This window comes from Rhinoderma darwinii, chromosome 3 (assembly GCF_050947455.1).
Source record: "Rhinoderma darwinii isolate aRhiDar2 chromosome 3, aRhiDar2.hap1, whole genome shotgun sequence".
NCBI classification, from domain to species: domain Eukaryota; kingdom Metazoa; phylum Chordata; class Amphibia; order Anura; family Rhinodermatidae; genus Rhinoderma; species Rhinoderma darwinii.
In genome coordinates this window covers 124,480,202-124,501,948 of record NC_134689.1, presented here as the reverse complement: position 1 = coordinate 124,501,948, position 21,747 = coordinate 124,480,202, and the positions used below count along the sequence as shown (strand labels likewise).

Genomic DNA, 21,747 nt, shown 5'->3' with positions numbered 1-21,747 from the left:
ATCTCTCGAGAACACGCTGTGTCTGTGCACTGCCAGAAGCTGGGTGTTAACGAAGAGAAGTGGATGATGCTGATTCGTCAGCATCATACACTCCCATTCACAACGCCCAGCTAGTAAAAGAAGTAAAAACGCCCAGATGTACGCACATAATACACGCCCAGTTGTACTTTTACTTTAAACACGCCCAGTTGTACTTTAGAAAGCCTCATTTGCATAAATATAAAAATGGTCATAACTTGGCCAAAAATGCTCGTTTTAAAAAAAAAAAACGTTACTCTTATCTACATTGCAGCGCCGATCTGCTGCAATAGGAGATAGGGGTTGCAAAATCTGGTGACAGAGCCTCTTTAAGCGTGATCATCGTACTGTGAAAAGATTTGTGGCTGATTCAGAGCACAGACGGGTTCGTTCAGATAAAGGCATAATGAGAAAGGTTTCTGCCAGACAAATGAATAGGATTAGGAGAGCAGCTGCTAAAATGCCATTGCAAAGCAGCAAACAGGTATTTGAAGCCACTGGTGCCTCTGGAGTCCCGCGAACCTCAAGGTGTAGGATCCTCCAGAGGTTTGCAAGTGTGCATAAAGCTATTATTCGGCCACCCCTAAACAATGCTCACAAACAGAAACGGTTGCAGTGGGCTCAGAAATACATGAAGACTAATTTTCAAACCGTGTTGTTTACTGATGAGTGCTGTGCAACCCTGGATGGTCCAGATGGATGGAGTAGTCGATGGTTGGTGAATGGCCACCATGTCCCAACAAGGCTGCGACGTCAGCAAGGAGGTGGCGGAGTCATGTTTTGAGCTTGAATCATGGGGAGAAAGCTGGTAGGCCCCTTTAGGGTCCCTGACGGTGTGAAAATGACCTCTGCAAAGTACGTAGAGTTTATGGCTGACCACTTTCTTCCGTGGTACAAAAAGAAGAACCTTGCCTTCCGTAGCAAAATTATCTTTATGCATGACAATGCACCATCTCATGCTGCAAAGAATACCTCTGTGTCATTGGCTGCTATGGGCATAAAAGGAGAGAAACTCATGGTGTGGCCCCCATGTTCCCCTGACCTCAACCCAATTGAGACCCTTTGGAGCATCCTCAAGCAAAATATCTATGAGGGTGGGAGGCAGTTCACATCAAAACAGAAGCTCTGGGAGGCTATTCTGACATCCTGCAAAGATATTCAAGAAGAAACTGTCCAAATACTCACAAGTTCAATGGATGCAAGAATTGTGAAGGTGATATCAAAGAAGGGGTCCTATGTTAACATGTAACTTGGCCTGTTAAGTTTTTTGGGATTGAAAGAGCTTTTGATTTCTGTAAATATGACCTCCTAATGCTGCATATTCAACAAATTACCATTTTAGTTCTCTTTACAACCTTTAAAATGTTTTGACCTCTGTTGTGCATAATAATTTGAAACAGTGCATTTTGAGTTTTTTACTTCTAAAAAAAATCTGTTATCATTAGATTTGTTCAATAAAATTAGCATTATACTCCAACGGTTGATGGCTTGAAGATTATACTGACTGTCATTTGCATTGACTATTTAGGAAAATCAGCGAAAAATAACATTTGCATAATAATTTTGAACGCGGTGTATATATATATTTTTTTCTCTAAATAAATGTATAGTTCTCTATTGAGCTTAAGAACTGTTACATGAGTAAAAGGAGAAAAATTTGCAAAATGTGATTTTGAGTTTTTAAAGGCACCATTTAATGTATCATATAATGAACTGGGGAACTTGAAAAAATTATTGCGTGGTAAAATGGAAAAAAAAACACAATTCCTCCATTTTTTTTAGGGGGGGTTTCATTTTTTACAGTGTTCCCCGGGTGATAAAAATGACATGTTAACTGTATTCTGCATGCCAATACGGATACAGAGATACCCAATTTATTCCGTTTTGTTTTTTTTGTTTTACTACTTTCAAAAAATAAAAACAATTATTTTAAAATAAAAAATTAGTTTTGTGCCTTTATATTCTGAGACCCATACCTTGAATAATTTTCCGTCGATATAGATGAGGCTTTCTTTCTTTATAGGGCCATTTTGGGGTACATACAAGTTTGTAATCACATTTTATTCCATTTTATTTACGTTGTTTACTATGCAGGATAAATAATGTTATATTGTAATTGTAATATTGTAATTGTTTCCACTTTTACGGACACGGCGATACCAATTATGTAAATGTTTTACATTACTTTAGGGTAGTAGTAGGCAATCTTTTTTGTATGGTGTGTAGTGTAAAAAAACAAGCAAAACATTTTGTAATAAAACACTAAAAGCAAATTGATATAAAAAAAAAAAAATTCCGCGACACCCGTCCTTTAAGGATGTGCGACCTGTACAAGTGCACATGGTGCTGAACGCTCTCTGCATGTAGAGGGCGCCACTGGGCAAGCTGTTTGGCGAGCTCTATATCCTCTGCTCCTGGTCAGACAAATGGAGGAGACAGGAGCAGAGACAGCAAGAGGAAAGAAGGAAATTCTGGCAACAGACCATCCCTGCAAGGAGCCCGTCAGTCTGGGAGGATGTAGGCGCCTAATAGAGTATCTTTCTGCTGTTTGTGCCTGTATATGTGCCTATTTATATCTCCGCATGTGTGTGATGTGTATATACATAAAGTATACACATAAAGTGCATTTGGAAAGGCTTCAGACCCTTTCACATTTTTCACATTTTGTTAGGGCTTGTGCTAAAATAAAAAATTGACAAAGTGATAGAATTGTACAAATTTTTGCAAATTTATTCAAAGTTAAAAACTTAAATTTCGCATAAGTATTCAGACCCTTTGCTATGACACTTGAAATTTAGCTCTTGGGGCCTCCCTTTTCTCTAGATAATCTTTAAAATGTTTATACACTTTGATTGCAGTTCACCTGTGGTAAATTCATTTGATTGGACAGGATTTGGAAAGACTGTCTGTATAAGGTCTCACAGCTAACAATGCAAATCAGAGCAAAAAACAAGCCATGAGGAAAAAAGAACTGCCTGTGGAGCTCAAAGACAGGATTGTGTGGAGGCACAGATCTGTAGAAGGGTACAAAAATATTTCTGCTGCATTGCAAGTTCCCAAGAGCACAGTGGCCCCCATAATTCTTAAATGGAGGAAGTTTGGAAAAACTAGGCCTCTTCCTAGATCTGGAAGAGAGAACAATGGGCGAACATCCCCAAATCCAGGTGTGCAAACTTTGTGGCATTATACCCAAGAAGACTGGAGGCTGTTATCACTGCCAAAGGTGCTTCAACTAAGTACTGAGTAAAGGGTCTAAATACTTATGTCAATGCAATATTTTAGTTTTTCCTTTTCAGGAGAGATCACTAACATTCTGTTTTCACTATGTCATTATGGGGTATTAAGTGCAGGATAATGGATAAAAACTTAACAAAATGTGAAAAGATTAAAAGGGTCTGAAGACTTTCCGAATGCATTATATATATATATATATATATATATATATATATATATATATATATATATATATATATATATTACATACATACATTCACAGTACTGTGCAAAACTTTTTGGCAGTTGTGGAAAAATGCTGCAAAGTAAGAATGCTTTCAAAAATAGAAGTGTTAATGGTTGTTTCTTTTATCCATTAACACAATACGAGAAATATAAATGAACAGAAGATAAATCAGAATCAAATCAATATTTGGTGTCACCATGCTTTGCTTTCAAAACAGCATCAATTCTTCTAGGTACTCTTGCACAGTCATGGATTTTTTAGGATTATAAACAGGAGTATGATTAACCCCTTCCCGACATTTGCCGTACATGTACGTCATGGAAAGCATTGACTTCCCGCAAAATGCCGTACATGTACGTCAAATGTTTGGCACCAGCTCAGAAGCTGAGTCGGTGCCATCATCACCGGATCTCAGCTGTATCTTACAGCTGACATCCGACTGTAACGGCGGGGACCGAAATTAGCTTCGATCCCCGCCATTAACCCCTTAAGTGCAGCGCTCAAACACGATCGCTGCACTTAAGGTGTTTGCAGCTCATCGGAGCCCCAGCAATGAAATTGCCGGGGTTCCGGTGGCTGCAATGGCAACCGGAGGCCTAATACTGGCCTCTTGGTCTGCCTAGCACCGAAGCCGGTCAAGATCCGCCCGGCGGCGGAGCCTGATCGGCTTCCGTAGCTGCCGGCAAGATGGCGCCGGGTCAGGAGATGATCCGGTGTCATCAGTGGTGGAAGTCAGCTGTACTGTACAGCTGACATCCACCTGTAATGGCAGGAACCGGAGCTAGCTCCGATCCCTGCCATTAACCCCTTCGATGCAGCAATCGAAAGCGATTGCTGCATCGTAGTGGTTACTAGCAGATCGCCAGCTCTGACAGGCAATCGGGACTGGCGACTGCTGTTATGGCAACAGGAGACACAATGGTCTCCTGCTCTGCCATTACGGAAGCCGATTTAGGCCCCGCCGGGAGGCGAAGCCTAACCGGCTTGCTGTCAGTGAATGACTGACAGATCTAATACATTGCACTACATAGGTAGTGCAATGTATTAGAAAAAAAAAAATCTGACCGTTGGACCTTCAAGTCCCCTAGTGGGACTTGAAGAAAAGTGTAAAAGAAGTATAAAAAAGTGTAAAAAAAAGTGCAAAAAATAAAAGTTTGAAAACAATAAAAGTTTCAAGTAATCAAATAAAACACAATCCCCTTTTACACTTATCAAGTCCTTTATTATTGAAAAATAATAATAAACCATATGTATTTGGTATCGCCACGACCGTAACGACCTGAGGTATCAAAATATTGTATTATTTATTGCACGTGGTGAACAGCGTAAAAAAAAACGTAAAAAACGTTACCAGAGTTTCTGTTTTTTAGTCACTTTGCCATACAAATATTAGAATAAAAAGTGATCAAAAAGTCGCACGTATCCAAAAATGGTACCTATAAAAACTATAGCTCGTCCCGCAAAAAACAAGCCCTCATACAGCTCCGTCGACAAAAAAATTAAAACGTTATGGTTCTCACAACTTGGCGACAGAAAAAAAATACATTCTTTTTACAAAAGTAATTTTATTGTGAAAAAAGTTGTAAAACATAAAAAAGTGCTATAAATTAGGTATCGCCGGAATCGTACTGACCCACAGAATAAAGTTAACATGTCATTTATAACGCATGGTGAACGCTGTATAAAAAAAACGAAAAAAGCTGTGCCAGAATTGCATTTTTTTGTTTACCTGGCATCCCAAAAAATAGGATAAAAGGTGATCAAAAAGTCGCATGTACCCCAAAATGGTACCAATAATAACTACAGCTCGTCACGCAACAAACCAGCCCTCATACCGCTACGTCTATGAAAAATAAAATTAGTTATGGCTCCAATAAGTCAGGAAATAAAAAAATATGCAGTTGTGCCCGAGGGGAACATTTCTTCAGTTTGAAGAGGCGATTTATCAAGGACCTAAAATTAGGGAACCAGGAAAGGGAGGGCCCAAACATATCCGCTGGAAGCGACGGTGCCCGTATTATACCAGGACAACACTTCCCAGCAAAATTCCTCAAACTACAAAGGTGCAGAGTGTGGACCAAAAGGGGGATAAGAAATTACACCATTTATCAGTGCGACACTGGCCTGTGCGGAAAGGATTGCTTCACAGCGTAACACACATCTATGGATTATTTTATTTTTTTCATACCACCTGACTATGCCCCTTATATACTCCGCCCCGCTTACATGTACCCCCACATTATAAAACACCAGCAATACTCAAACAAATTTAGTACCAAGCAAAATCCGCTCTCCAAAAGCCAAATGGTGCTCCCTCGGCTCTGAACCCTACAGCGTGCCCAAACAGCAGTTTCCTTCAACATATATGGCATCGTCATACCCGGGAGAACCCTTTTAACAATTTTTGGGGTGTGTGTCTCCAGTGTCATAAGCTTGGCATGACATATTTGCCACTGAATGGCATATCTAGGGAAAAATATAAATTTTTAATTTGCACCATCCGCAGTGCATTCATTTATGGAAAAGACCTGTGGGTTGAAAATGCTCACTACACCTCTTAATAAATGCCTTGAGGGGTGCAGTTTCCATAGTGGGGGTCACTTCTCAGGGGTTTCTTTTTATTATTTCACATCTGAGCCTCTGCAGTTGTGAACCAATACTTTGTAAATCGCCAAATTAGGCCTCCACTCCGCATGGTACTCTTCACTCCTGAGCCCTGTCATATGTCCAGGCAAAAGATTAGGGCCACATGTAGGGTGTTTCTAAAACTGGGAAACACCGCATAATAATTAGAGGGCTGTCTTGTTATGGTGGCACAAGCCGGGCACCACATATTGGCATATCTATGGAAGAAAATCCCATTTTCACTCTGCAACATCGAGTGAACACTAATTTCTACAAAACACCTGCAGGGTTAAAATGCTTACTACACCCCTTGGTAAATGCATTGAGGGGTGTCGTTTCCAAAATGGGGTCACTTCTGGGGGGTTTCCACTGTTTTGGGCCCACAGGCGCCCAGAAACCAATCCAGCAACATCTGCACTCCAAATGGCGGTCCTTTCCTTCTGAGCCCTGCCGTTTGCCCAAACAGCAGTTTATGACCACATATGGGGTATTGCCGTACTCGGGAGAAATTGCTTTACAAATTTTGGGTTCTTTTTTTCCTTTATTTGTTGAGAAAATGAAAAAATTTGCGCTAAAGCTACGTCTTATTGAAGAAAAAGGACTGTTTTTATTTTCACTGCCTAATTCTAATAAATTCTATGAAACATCTGTGGGGTCAAAATGCTTACTACACCCCTAGATGAATTCCTCAAGAGGTGTAGTTTCCTAAATGGAGTCCCTTTTTGGGCGTTTTCATTGTTTTGTCCCCTCAGGGGCTTTGCAAATGTGACCTGGCCTCCGCAAACCATTCCTGCTAAATGTGATCTCAAAAAGCCAAATAGTGCTCTTTCCCTTCTAAGCCCTGCCGTGTGTCCAAACAGCCGTTTATTACCACATGTGGGGTATTGTTTTACTCGGGAGAAATTGCTTTACAAATTTTGTGGTGCTTTTTCTCCTTCAGTCCTTCTGGAAATGAGAAAAAATTAGCTAAACCTAGATTTTTTTGGAAAAAATGTAGATTATTATTTTCAGGGCCTACTTCCAATATTTTCTGCAAAAAAAACTGTGGGGTCAAATCGCTCACTATACCCCTAGATAATTTCCTCAATGGGTGTAGTCTCCGAAATGGGGTCACTTGTGGGGGGGTTTCCACTGTTTTGTCCCCTCAGGGGCTTCGTAAATGTGACATGGCCTCCGCAAACCATTCCTGCTAAATGTGGACTCCAAAAGCCAAATAGTGCTCTTTCCCTTCTAAGCCCTGCCGTGTGTCCAAACAGCCGTTTATTACCACATGTGGGGTATTGTTTTACTCGGTAGAAATTGCTTTACTAATTTTACGGTGCTTTTTCTCCTTCAGTCCTTGGGGAAATGAGAATAAATTAGCTAAACCTACATTTTCTTTGAAAAAATTTAGATTATCATTTTCACAGCCTACTTCCAATAATTTATGCAAAAAACCTGTGCGGTCAAAATGCTCACTACACCCCTAGATAATTTCCTTGAGGTGTCTAGTTTCCCAGATGGGGTCACTTTTGGGGGATTTTCACTGTTTTGGCACCGCAAGAGCCCTTCAAACCTGACATGGTGCCTAAAATATATTCTAACAAAAATAAGGCCCCAAAATCCACTAGGTGCTCCTTTGCTTCTGAGGCCGGTGCTTCAGTCCAGTAACACGCTACGGCCACATGTGGGATATTTCCTAAAACTGCAGAAACTGGGCAACAAATATTGAGTTGCATTTCTCTGGTAAAACCTTCTGTGTTATAAAAAAAATTGTATTAAAAATTTATTTCTGCAAAAAAATATGAAATTTGTAAATTTCACCTCTACTTTGCTTTAATTCCTGTGAAATGTGTAAAGGGTTAAAACATTTTCTAAATGCTGTTTTGAATACTTTGAGGGGTGAAGTTTTTAAAATGGGGTGACTTTTTGGGGGTTTCTAATATATAAGGCCCTCAAAACCACTTCACAACTGATCTGGCCCCTGTAAAAATAGCCTTTTGAATTTTTTTTGAAAATGTGAGAAATTGCTGCTAAAGTTCTAAGCCTTGTGAGGTCATAGAAAAATAAAAGGATGTTCAAAAAACAATGCCAATCTAAAGTAGACATATGGGGGATGTTAATTAGCAACAATATTGTGTGGTATAACTGCCTGTCTTACAAGCAGATACATTTAAATTGAGAAAAATGCTAATTTTTGCAATTTTTCACTATATTTTCGTGTTTTTCACAATTAAATACTGAACATATCGAGCAAATTTTACCACTATCTTAAAGTCCAATGTGTCACAAGAAAACAATCTCAGAATCGCCCGGATAGGTGAAAGCATTTCGACGTTATTACCACATAAAGTGAAACATGTCAGATTTGAAAAATGAGGCTCTGTCAGGAAGGTCAAAAGTGGCTAAAGAGGGAAGGGGTTAAACAATTATACCAAACTGGTGATAATGATCATCATTTTCATAAGTAGGTTGAACATTAACTGTAACAGACACAGCTGTGTAGGATGCTTAAAACCGGGTGAGGAACTGCCAAACTCTACTACACAGTTGATGTGGAAGATAGTTTTATGTCAAAGGTCCAACATAGCAAGGCCGAGCACAGCAACAAGACACAAGGTAAATATACTGCATCAGCAAGGTCTCTCCCAGGTAAAGATTTTAAAGCAGAGTGGGGTTTTGAGATGTGAAGTTCAAGCTCTTTTGAAGAAACACAAAGAAGTTAGCAACGTCGGGAACCATAGACGCAGTGGTCAGTCAAGGAAACAGTGCAGCAGATCAAAGACACATCATGCTTACTTCACGTTGAAATCAGAAGATGTGCAGCATTGCCATTAGTTCAGAACTGGCAGAAACCAGTGGGACCCAGGTACACCCATCTACTGTTCGGAAAAGTCTGGCCAAAAGTGGTCTTCATGAAAGAATTGCGGCCAAAAAGCCATACCTTTGACGTGGAAACAAGGCTAAGTGACTTAACTATGCCTGAAAACATAGGAACTGGGGTGCAGAGAAATGGCAATAGGTGCTCTGGACTGATGAGTCAAAATTGGAAATATTTGGCTGTAATAGAAGGCATTTGTTTGCCGAAGGACTGGAGAGCGGTACAATAATGTGTCTGCAGGCAACAGTAAAGCATGGTAAAAGCTTCTTGCAAGTTTGGGGCTGCATTTCAGCAAAAAAAAGAGTTGGAGATTTGGTCAGGATTAATGGTGTCCTCAATGCTGAGAAATACAGGCAGATACTTATCCATCATGCGATACCATCAGGGAGGCGTCTAATTAGCTCCAAATTTATTCTACAGCAGGACAACGACCCCAAACATACAGCCAATGTCATTAATGACTATATTAAGCATAAAGAAAAACAAGGAGCCCTGGTAGTAATGATATGGCCCCCACAGAGCCCTTATCTCAAAATCATTGAGTCTGTCTGGGATTACATGAAAGACAGAAGGATTTGAGGAAGGTTACATCCACAAAAGATCTGTGGTTAGTTCTCCAAGATGTTTATAACAACCTCCCGTGTGCAACTGTACCTAGAATTTATGCTGTTTTGAAGGAAAAGGGTGGTCATAAAAAACATGGATTTGATTTCGATTTCTCTTCTGTTCATCCACTTTGTATTTTGTTGGTAGGTTGTCTCAGGTATCTGGAGGCATTCTGACTGCAGTGCATCCCACATTTGCTGGAGGGTGCGTGGGGGAGGATCCATAGAGCAAACAAGGTGATCGAGGTGGTCCCACAAATGCTCAATTGGGTTTAAGTCTGGCGAATTAAGGGGCAAGGGAAGTACTTGGAAGTCTTGGTTCTGCTCTTCGAACCACTGTCGGACATTTCTAGCCGTGTGACATGTCGCATTGTCTTGCTGGAAGATTCCATCTGACCCAGGCAAGACAAACAGCATATGTGGGTGGACATGATCTGCAATGATGGATTTATACACAAATCGGTTCAGATTGCCTTCCAGATAGATAAGTGAGCCAAGAGAATGCCATGAAAAAATTCCCCAGACCATAACGCTGCCGCCACCAGCTTGTGTTCTTCCAGCAATGTTTGCAGGTTGTTTGCTCTCTGATGTTTCTTGCCCGACACGCCAACATCCATCCGTTCGATGAAGCAGAAAACGTGACTCATCAGAGAAGGCAACACCTTTTCAATCAACGGTGGTCTAATTCCGATACTGCCATGCAAATTGAAGCCTTTTCCACGTTGGTTATCACAGCAGCATGCGAACAGTTCACAAACTCCACTGTTTCAGAAATACTGCCACCCTTAGCCTGAAAGCCAATAATTATCCCTTTTTGCAACAGCCTATCGCACACCTTATATACCCACCAAGCCAACCTACGACACATCACTTCATTCATGGGCTTCCGCTGCCAACGTCAAAAGTAGGAGGTGGTCATAATAATGTGACTCGACTGTGTATATGTCTATATATGTACCTTTATGTATGTATATTTGTTCCAGTAGGTGTGTGCATATATATATATATATATATATATATATATTAGCATGTATGTGAAAATACGTGCCTTTATGTATGTACAGTATATATGTTACAGTGTGTGAAGGATGATTTATTTGCTTATATTCTCTGTATGAAATTACATTGTGAATTATAAAGCAGGAGGCCGAATTACTAAGGTATGTAATATGTGAAAGTGATAATGTTTAAATGATTTCGTTTCGTGCAGCAGCCATCTTGTCTGGAGTTCCCATTTTGGTTTTATTGTAGTGAATAGGAAAGTCATTGTTCCTTTAATACAAGTAATGTTGATTTCGTATGTTTTATCTTTGACCTTGGTTCCCATGCGAAGATGGACAGGGAGGGAGATGGGAGGGTGGCAAGTATGCGTAAGGGAAGGTCTCCCCCATCTCCACGAGAATATTGTGTCCAAAAGAGATAAGACACCTGCAAAAACGTAATGTGTGAAGAATTATAATGATGTATCTGGGATGTATTTTATTGTATGCTTTTTACTGAATAACAAATATTGTTACATTGTCTCTGATTGGTTTACCTCAAGCCTACACCCCTTCTGAATTTCAGTTTGAGTTTGGTAATAAATCCTTCAGAGGAGCATTTTGAACATTTCAGCGTTTCTGTGTGTTTTCTTCTCTTCTCTCGATATATATCGGTGAAATATCCTAATTAGGATACTGACTAATTGAGTCTGGCCTTGAGAGTCTGTTTGTACTCGTATAAATTTCAGTCTAATATATTTTGAGCGATGGATTTCCACGACAAGTGTGTGTGTGTGTGTGTGTGTGTGTGTGTGTGTGTGTGTGCGTGATTGCGTGCGTGCGTGCGCTTAGTTTTTGGTTTGTGGAGGGCAGCACTGGAGAGTCCTGAACAGGGCGTCATCCAACCTAAGGCTGGCTCTGCATACAAGGCTACTGAACATCAGCTTGGGGGCGCTGAACACAGGAGAGAAGGCGGCTTCTGAACACCAGCTTAAGGGTGGATGAACATAGGAGACCGCGGCTACTAAACACCAGCTTGGGAGGTGCACATAGTAGAGACCACGGCTACTGAACAACAGCTTGGGGGTTGCACATAGAAGAGACTGCGGCTACTGAATACTAGTTTGGGGAGATGCACATAGGAGAGACTGAGGCTACTGAACAGCTTGTGGCAGTGGAGTAGCTATAGGGGTCGCAGCGGTCGCAATGGTGATCGCGCCCCTAAGCCCGGTGGGCCCACGGGGCCCCCGCTGCCATACAGCATGTGCTGGTTAAATACATTTTCTGTGCCGTGAAGCCGGCACTTCCGGGTTACAGTCACATGGTACACTTAGTGTACCATGTGAAGTCACGTAAGGGGCGTTCCAGCCAACATGGAAGAGCCGATGCGGAGGACTCCAAGTGAGCTGCAGAGTCTGTATTGTAATGTATTGTAATGTATTGTGTTGTGTTGTTGTAATGTATTGTGTTGTGTGGTCTTGTAATGTATTGTGCTGTCTGTGTTTGCGGTGGAGAGGGGGAGGCGTTAAATTACAGCCCCCCACTCCTCTCTCCACCGCAAACTTCACATTTCAACACAATACAGTACAAACTATGTGTTGCGTCCCCCTGGGGTATAATCTGACAACCTCCGGGGCGTCGCGAGTCAATCACCGAGGTCCCAGTTCCATTCAATGCTGGAGCAAGGTGCTGACGCATTCACTGTGCCCTGAGCGGCTCGACACAGGCAGGTGCGATGGATTGATGACATCGCGCCTGTCTGCGCCAAAGTCACTCATAGCACAGACCGGAGGAGAAGAAGGATCCTACACCCGGCGTGGGAACAGGGATAGGTAAGTAATTATGTTATTTTTCTATTATGCACATATGGGGGCATTATACTGTATGAAGGGCTGATATGGCGGGGGGGGGCATTATAATGTATGGGGGTTGATATGGGGGGGCATTATACTGTGTGGAGGTTGATATGGGGGGGGCATTATACTGTATGGGGAGCTGATATGAGGGGGCATTATACTGTATAGGGAGCTGATATGATAGGAGCGCATTATACTGTATGGGGTTGATATGGGGGGCATTATACTGTATGGGGAGCTCATATGGGGGGCATTATACTGTATGGGGAGATCATATGGGAGGCATTATACTGTATGGGGAGCTCATATGGGGGGCATTATACTGTATGGGGAGCTCATATGGGGGGCATTATACTGTATGGGGAGCTCATATGGGGGGCATTATACTGTATGGGGAGCTGATATGGGGGCATTATACTGTATGGGGAGCTGATATGGGGCATTATACTGTGTGGGGGCTGATATAGGGGCACTATACTGTATGTGGCAGTTATGGGGGGGCATTATACTGTGTGGGGGCAGCTATGGGAGTATTATAATGTGTGGGAGAGGTAGAGGGGCCCAAGCTGAATTCTTGGACCCGGGCCCATAAGCCTTTAGCTATGCCCCTGGCTTGGGGGTAGTGCACATAAGAGAGACCACAGCTACAAAACTTTTGCTAACTTTTTCTTTTCCAGATACAGAGCGGCTACTGAACTCCGTCTTGGTGTTGCTGATCTCCAGGAGAGAACGCGGCACTTCATTATGCGCTTGGCAATGGTGAACACTAGGGGAGAGAGAAGTACTACACTGTGTGCTTGCCAAGCACACAACACATCGCCACCCTGTGTTCAGCACCGACAAACACAATGAAGTGCCGCTCTCTATCCTGGTGATCAGCAACACCAAGCACATAATAATTGCTGCTATCTCTGTATTCAGCACCACCAAGCACAACATCGCTGTACACGATAGATAGATAGATAGATAGATAGATAGATAGATAGATAGATAGATAGATAGATAGATAGATAGATAGATAGATAGATAGATAGATAGATAGATAGATAGATAGATAGATAGATAGATAGATGATAGATAGATAGATGATTATAATATTTCTATCTATCTATCTAAATTGCCTTTTTTTTGTGTTATACAAATAAAGATTATTATTATTTCTATCTACCTATATCTTTATCTATATCTTTAATATCATATGTATAGATGTATTGTACATTGTTAGGCTGGGGCTACCCAGCGACTTTGGCTGCGACACTGGTCGCAAACACAAAGATCGCTAAGGTAAAAATTTTACAATTTCCTCCCCAAAAGCCAGTTTGCGCACCATTCATTGTAAGCTACACCTTGTGCCAAGCGTGTAAGAAATGTGCTCACATTTAGTATCACTGAAGTCGAAAGAAGTTGCCAAATATGTATTCAGGTGTGTTTACCCAGTGGCATGCACCAGATGTAAATAAAAAAAACTCACCTACAATTACATATTCACATTTTTATTTATTTCCCGTTTTTCCTTTTACATTTTTTTAAATGTAAAATATATCACTTATTTTTTTACACAATATGGAAGCCCAACATGTTCTGAGAAATACAAGACTAAATACATGTAGGTTGGAAGAGTAATAGAAGAACAATTTGCTTCTAAATTGGCACATGGCTAAAACTCTCCTATTTTCGGTGCAGATTGCGCACTGAAATTTCACTACAAGTGAATGGGGTTTAACTTTCTTTGAAGGATGGAATAGCATAGTGTGCTATTCTGTCCTGAGATAGCCCGCACAAAAAAAACGTATACTGCCCCTGACAACACTATATAGACAGTAATGTCAGGAGCTCCCAATGCTGGAGTCCCCAGGCAGAGCACCGCAATCGCTCTGCCCTTGGACTTTGGCCCTGGGGAAGCTCCGGACATTACTGTCCAAATATGAACATCAGGAACAGCGCCGGAGTCTCCGGGCAGAGCGCTAGTAGAGGCTCTGCCCGCAGACTCCAGCCCTGGGAAAGCTACTAACGTCACTGTCCATTTATGGACAGTGTCTTTAGGAGTTTCCCCAGAGCCATTCCCCGGGCGACGTATACCACTGTGTGCCATACAGTGGACTAAGTTTTGGCTGAATTGAACAAAACCGGTGCATTAATAGCTATTGAAACCAAGGCATTAACCGGTCATGTGCCTGACCCATGGTTTCGTTCACCGTAATTGACATCAGTACCAAAATCAGTTAACGTCCATAACGTAAAAATGTGAGCGCACCACTTTCCGTTGTCCAACCTTCGGTAATAGAGGGGGGCCCAGACTCATTGGCTGTATGGGGCCCAGAAATTCCTAATGGCGGCCCTGTCAACGGTGACACTTTTAAACATTTTAAAAATGGCGACAGCACCCTGCGACACTAATGCCACCTAAACCACTAAATATAAATAAGTATGCACTAAATATGCACTAAAGCTAAATCTACTTACAAATAGGGAGGTTCTTAGTGCACTAAGAACCTCCCTATTTGTAAGTAGATTTAGCTTTGGTGCATATTTAGTGCATATTTAGTGGTTTATGTGGCATTAGTGTCGCAGGGTGCTGTCGCCATTTTTTGTCTGCTGTATATCTGCAGTCATAGGTGTTCTTGCACCTGCATACATTTTGTATCATTTAGTTGGATTGTGCTGTTCAATTTTTGTTGTGTTTATGGGATCCATATATGTGGGGTTAGTGACTGCCTCCACTTGTTGTTCTTGCACTCCTCCCATTCTGCCCTGGGTGATTTTAATCAGTTCAATGCTGGATCCTACCATCCCCAGGTATATATGTAGGCTTAGTCCCAGTTCTGGGTGTATGTGCAGCGTAGGTTCCCACAATACAGAGGTCGCCTTGTCGTGGCAGGTGGGCTAACACTTTTTGATCAAAATGTGCACTAAGAACCTCCCTATTTGTAAGTAGATTTAGCTTTAGTGCATATTTATTTATATTTAGTGGTTTAGGTGGCATTAGTGTCGCAGGGTGCTGTCGCCATTTTTTGTCAGCTGTAATACATAGACACCAGACACCCGTGGTGTATGGATGATGTACACGTATGTCAAATGTCTGGAAGGGGTTAAGCGTTGTGTGGAACTGCTACTTAGGCACTGCACAGTATACTATTAATACGTATTATATGTATGTGTGGTGATGGTGGCACTCTACAGCATTGTTATTGAGAAAACATGGAAGTGTTATTTTGCACTGTTATTTGGGCACCACACTGTATGACACTGTATTGTATGGTTATTTGTACACTGTATGACAGTACACGATTGGGGGGCTCCAATATCAGTACTCATCAGCTTTTCACAGTTGCTGCTGAAGTGTCCTTCTGTCATAGGGTAAATAGCTGCCATGAAGGGATGAACTTGGTCGCCCACAATGCTTAGGTAAGCCCTACTGTTGAAATGTCCATTCACAGGTATCAGAGGACCCAGGGTGTGCCAAGAACACATTCCCCACACCATTACTCCACCAGCCTGAACTGTTGACAGGAAGGGTTCATCGATTCATTCTGCTTGAGCCCAATTCTGACCCTCCCATCAGCATGGTGCAATAGAAATCTGGATTCATCTGACCAGGCGATCTTTTTCCACTGCTCAGTGATCCAATTTATATGTTCTTTTGCCCACTGGAGTCTTGCCTTGCTGTTTCCCTTCAAAAGCAGTGGCACTCAAACTGGTCGTCTGTTGTTATATCCCATCCATGATAAGGAAAGACAAGCTGTGCGTTCGGGGACGTTAGTTGGAGCACCAGCTTAGTATTTGGCTGTGAATTTGCTTGACTGCACCGCCTGTTCGTGAGAATGATTCTTGACATCCTCCTCTGACCCCTTTCATCGACGAGTTGTTGACGTCCACAGGATCCCCTTCTGATGGATGTTTTTCCTCGACCACACCATTCTCGATTTACTCTCAATATCAATGCACAAGAAAATCCCATAAGGTTGGCAGTTTCTGAACTACTGCTCCACAGCTAGTCTAGCGCCAATGACGATGTGATGCCTCGTTCAAAGTTAGTCAGAACTGAATTTTCCCATTCTAATGTGGATTAACAATGAAACTGATCCACGGAAAACTTCCTCACTTGATTTTATGCTGCACTCCGGGGTCACATGTCTAATTTTCATGCAGGGAAGTTCCGATTGTGAAAGGGCAGGTGTCTCTAATATTGAGCTCATTCAGTGTATGTATATTGGCCCTTTACTTTGAGAGCTAAGATTGGCCCTCTAGAAGAGCAATTTACACTGAAAGTCTGGGTAGTGGTCTCAAACAGGGTTCACATTGAAATATCTTGTGTCTAAAGTTAATATATAATATAAAAGGCTATCAGATATAAATCTTTATTGCTAATTTTTTTCTTCAGCTGTAAGGCAAATCCATTAATATAAAGGTCGTTTATTTTAGATGCTATATTAAACGGGGCAATTTATTTCAAAACAAGTAAAACTCAAGTAGCATTCTTCAGAAATAATTAACCCAAAGTCATAACAGTTTGAGTACTGTGCAGGGCTTTCTCAAGATGCATGTCCTGCAGACAAGAATTCCAACATAATATTATACTAACATTTCTTAGAACAATGTGTTCTATAAAACTGCCCTTCAGGAGTAAGTTTATTGTTTTACACCATTTCCCAAAGAAGGTAAATAGAGCTTCACCAAAAGCACATAAGTTGAATATACAACATTACCTGAGCTCAAGTATTACCTGATTTACTAATGTATTGCTGAGACTTAACCTGAGATATTGTCTCATCTCTGGGGATAGAGAGCATTTTTCCGTCTCTTCTTTAATTTTTAGAACATTCCTGTAGTTTTGGAGTGTATGCAGCCTTTGGAAGCTAAAAATATAGAAAATTAAAAACTTTATTATATAGTCATTAACTGTAGTAGCAAATTAAAATCACACGAGTAATTTATTCCACACCTTACTGTTGAAATTTTCCTAAACAAAACTAAAACCAAGGATATATTCACACGTTGTTGTTGAGTCGTGGTTTTATACTCATTAAAGGCACACTCTGGTAAAAACAGATACACTGTGTCATGCCTAGTGCAGGCCCCAATGGTGTGTTACATCACACAGGGATTCTGGTGTTCTTCGAGTCCCTGTGTCATGCACCGCCCTTTCAGGACCTGCACTGGCATAACAAAATGGGGCAGATAACTATTCAAAATGCAACTGAATTCTGCCTCACATTGAGCTAGAATTCTAACGTACATGCTGTGTCCCACATTTATTAACAGTTTATACACTTTTTTCATCATGCTTGACAAGGGAACGTATGGGTGTGGTTTAAATATGACACCGTGTACCAACAGTTTTGCACAAAAAAACGTGTGTAAACTAAGCTTACTAATAAGTGGTATAAGAAAGAGAAAATTGTTTAGCATTTCTAGCAATATGCGCCAAATTTGTCATAAATCATGCACCTCTGATAGATTTGGCACATTTTCTGACTAAGTTTTCACTGTCTAAAACTTAAACAGTAGTAGTAAATATGCCCCAGTATATCAGTTTTATTCAGAGTATTCCTTAAAGGAACAGTGTCATCACAAATAATTTTTTTATATGTTAAAGATGTTAGTGCCTTAATATAAACGTTTATTTTCATTTGTGTGTTTGTGTTTTACTGTTTCTTATTTTTACACTTTTTCTTCCCTATGGGGGCTGCCATTTTTTGTTCCATTTCTGTGTGTGTCGATTAACGACACACACAGACATGGAATACGGCAGCCACAGTCCCATAGGGACTGCGAACGGCTCCCGTCCCATTGACTGCCGTGTACGGCGTCTGTGTGGGAACTGCGCATGCGCCGCTCCCACACAGTCCTATTCGAAATTGGCGCCGTCCGGCGCCATTTTCCTGTGGACCGGAAGTCGCGGCCGGACAGTAATATTACTACTTCCGGTCGCGGCTTCCGGACTTGTGCACATGGAACAGCGGCAGCAAAGGGAGCGGACGGGCCGGAGGGAGCCGCGGCGGCAGGAGCAGGTAAGAGATTTCAATGTATGTTCGTGTTTGTGTGTGTTTACTACTGTATGTAAACCTACTACACTGTGTGTTAGCTCAAAAAATGGCGACACACAGCGTAGGAGGTTACACCGTTCAAACCCCTCGTTTATCCCGGCACTAGCCAGGATAAAGGAGGGGGGGATGCTGAGAGCTCACTAGAGCGAGGGCTTTTAACCCAATGTTGCAATGCTGCAATTTTGGGAACTAGCTCCATCTAGTGACCAAAAATGGGTAGTATTATAAATTAGAAAAAATTTATAATATTTCCTGACTCGCGAAAAAAATAAAAAAAATTTGAACAATGTTTAATCACCCACACACTAAATGTTTAATTTTTTAAAAAAAAACATGTTTTTCTGGCAACACATTCCCTTTAACCCCTTCCTGACATCAGCCGTATATATACGGCAGAGGTCTAGTGGGGGACTACTGAGCCCGCTCCATAGAATGAGCCTTTTGGCTGCATCTTACAGCTGACACTTCAGTGTAACGAGAGAGATCCCGCTCAATTATCCCCTTAGACACTGTGGTCAATAGCAACCGCGGCAAGCTGTTAGAATGAGCGTAGCAACCCCCTCTGATGTACCATCGGCCCCCCGTTACTTGATCGCGGGGTGCTGATGGTCGTCTTGGCAGCCTGGGGGCCTAATGAAGGCCCTCAGATCTGCCATCTTAGTATATCTATTAAGCTCTGCCAGAGGCACGATATACTGCAATACAATAGTATTGCAGTACATTCTGTAAGCGATCCAATAAACGCTGGTTCAAGTTCCCTAGAGCGACTAGTAAAAATAAAAGTTAAAAACCGTTCATAAATAAAAAAATTAAAAAAATGTACGTTTTAAACAAAAATTTCCCAATATTTTCCAATTTAACTTAACTGGTATCGCCTAGTCCATCAAAGTCCAAACTGTCACAATATAACATTATTTAACCCGGACGTTGAACGCCGTAAAAGAAACAAAAATTATAAGCCCAAAATCTGTCTTTTGTTACCTCATCGCCAACAAAAATTGGAACAAAGGGTGATCAAAAACTTGTAATGATAGCAATAGATGCTACAGCTCGCCCTGCAAAATATAAGCCCTCATACTGCTTAATCGATGGAAAAATAAATAAACTATGGCTCTCAGAATATGGCAATTCAAAACAAATTTTATTTTCAAAAAAAAATTTTTTCTTGTAAAAGTGGTAAAACATAAAAAAAAATATAAATTTGGTATCGCCATATTCATAGCAAAAGTTAACATGTCAATTTAACTGCACAAGGAACGCCATAAAAATAAAATGGAGTGATCACAGTTTTTTTACAAATACTTTTTTCCAGTTTCCTGATACATTGTATGGTACAATAAATGGTGACATGACTAACTACAACTCGTCCCACAAACATCAAGCCCTCATCGACAAAAAAAGTTATGGCTTTTGGAAGGTGGGGAGGAGAAAACAAAAATGAAAATCCTAAAAATGGCTGCGGAGGGTAAGGGTTAAACCCTATGGCAACATGTGCCATAAATTTATTGTGCAAACTATGTAGTAAGCATCGAGCCCTGCAAATGTATGGTGGGGCTCAGGAGCTGTATATTACAGCTGACACTCTGCTGCAACTTCCGTTATCAGACATAATTTCAATTCCGTCCATTTAACCATTCAGATGCTGTGGTCAATATCAACCCCGGAATCTAAGTGGATAGACAAAGAGATAGGACTGCCTCTGTCATCCCATCAGCGTCCCCGCTATGCAATTGCTGGATGCTGATAGTTTATTATGACAGCTGGAGGCCTAAAGAAGGCCCCCAAATCTGTCGTGTGTGTATGGCTATCTGACAGGCATAATACCCTGCAATACAGATGTATTGCAGTGTTTTATGTAAGCGATCAAATGATCGCATTGCCAAGGGCCAAAGAAGGACAAAAATAGTTAAATAAAATGTTCAGAAATATTTAAAAAGTACACATAACCGTTATTTTTGTTATTTTTCAATTTTGTTCACCCCCCTCCCAAAAAAGGAATACATGGTACCAATGAAAACAACAACTCCGCCGGCAAAAAAAAAAGCCTTATGAAGCTTAATCGACAAAACTAAAAATATGGTTTTCAGAATGCAGCAATACAAAATAAATAATTTTTGGAAAAAGTGTGTTATTGTGCAAAAGTGGTAAAACATAAAAAAAAACATATGAATTTAGGATCACCGTAATCTTAACAACCAGCAGAATAAAGCTACCATGTCATTGATAACGCACGGTAAACACCATACATAAGAAATCCCCAGAACAATGGCCAAACTGCAGTTTTTTTTACATTCCCCCACAAAAAAATTATAAAGTGTTTTTTAATAGAATATATATATATACCCCAAAATGGCAGCATTAAAAAATACAACTTGTCCTCTAAAAAAAAAGGCCCTCATATAGCTACGTTGACTAAAAATGAAAAAGTTATGGCTCTCAGAACGCAACGATGAAAAAACTATAAAATTGTTGTGTCCTTAAGGAACAGCAACACCGGAGCTAGCAATATACCTTCACTATCTTAGATGGGAAAACCCCATTTAAGAAAAACATTTTCCCCAAGTAATTCAGAGTACTGTCGGTTGCTTGAGGGTGATGCAGCAGATGGAGGAAGTTGACCTCTTCTCAAGCAATAAACTTCATTCTAGATTTAGCAACGGAGCATGAGCTAAATAGAAATTTGACAAAAGAAAACTGGTAATACCAATTATAATAAGTATACTAAGGAAATACTGTATATTGATACACCTGAGATATTAGTGTGTGGTAATAATCAATGGAGTATAACAAATATTTTTGCTATTGCATTATTCAGCATGTCTAGACTAAAAATAGACGACATTCTCTGTGTCCCTGCTAGTTGATCAATGGTTGCAATATCAGCAGCATTGTGACACGCTCATTCCTGGGGTAATGTAACTCCTGACAGAGCCTGGGAAAACTTGTTCAGACACACATTCAGTACATTAGAGACCTACCCCATGACTGTGACAGGACAAATCTGCTTTAAGGCCAGGATCACAAACGCAGTTTTGATGCCGTTTTTGTTGCCGTTTTTGGCTCAGTTTCTTTAGTCAAACACTGGAGTAGACTCAAAATAGATGGATCACTCTTTTCTTTATGACTTTCTTTCTAAAAACGGGAATGTGTGATCCTGGCCTTATTGGAGAATTGAAAAATAGCTTTTCAGTGTTGCTGAATGGCCAAGAAGGCTACCACATTATCTCATTCTTGCATGTGGCACTCTTGCTCCTAAGTCAGCAGAGGGGGGGGGGGACATACCTATTTTTGTGCTT

At 41.0% G+C, this 21,747-nt stretch overlaps 1 pseudogene; it reads right to left on the bottom strand.

Moving 5' to 3' along the window:
• LOC142750384 (uncharacterized) overlaps positions 1 to 21,747 on the bottom strand; it is a 122,880-nt pseudogene that overhangs the window by 8,316 nt on the left and 92,817 nt on the right.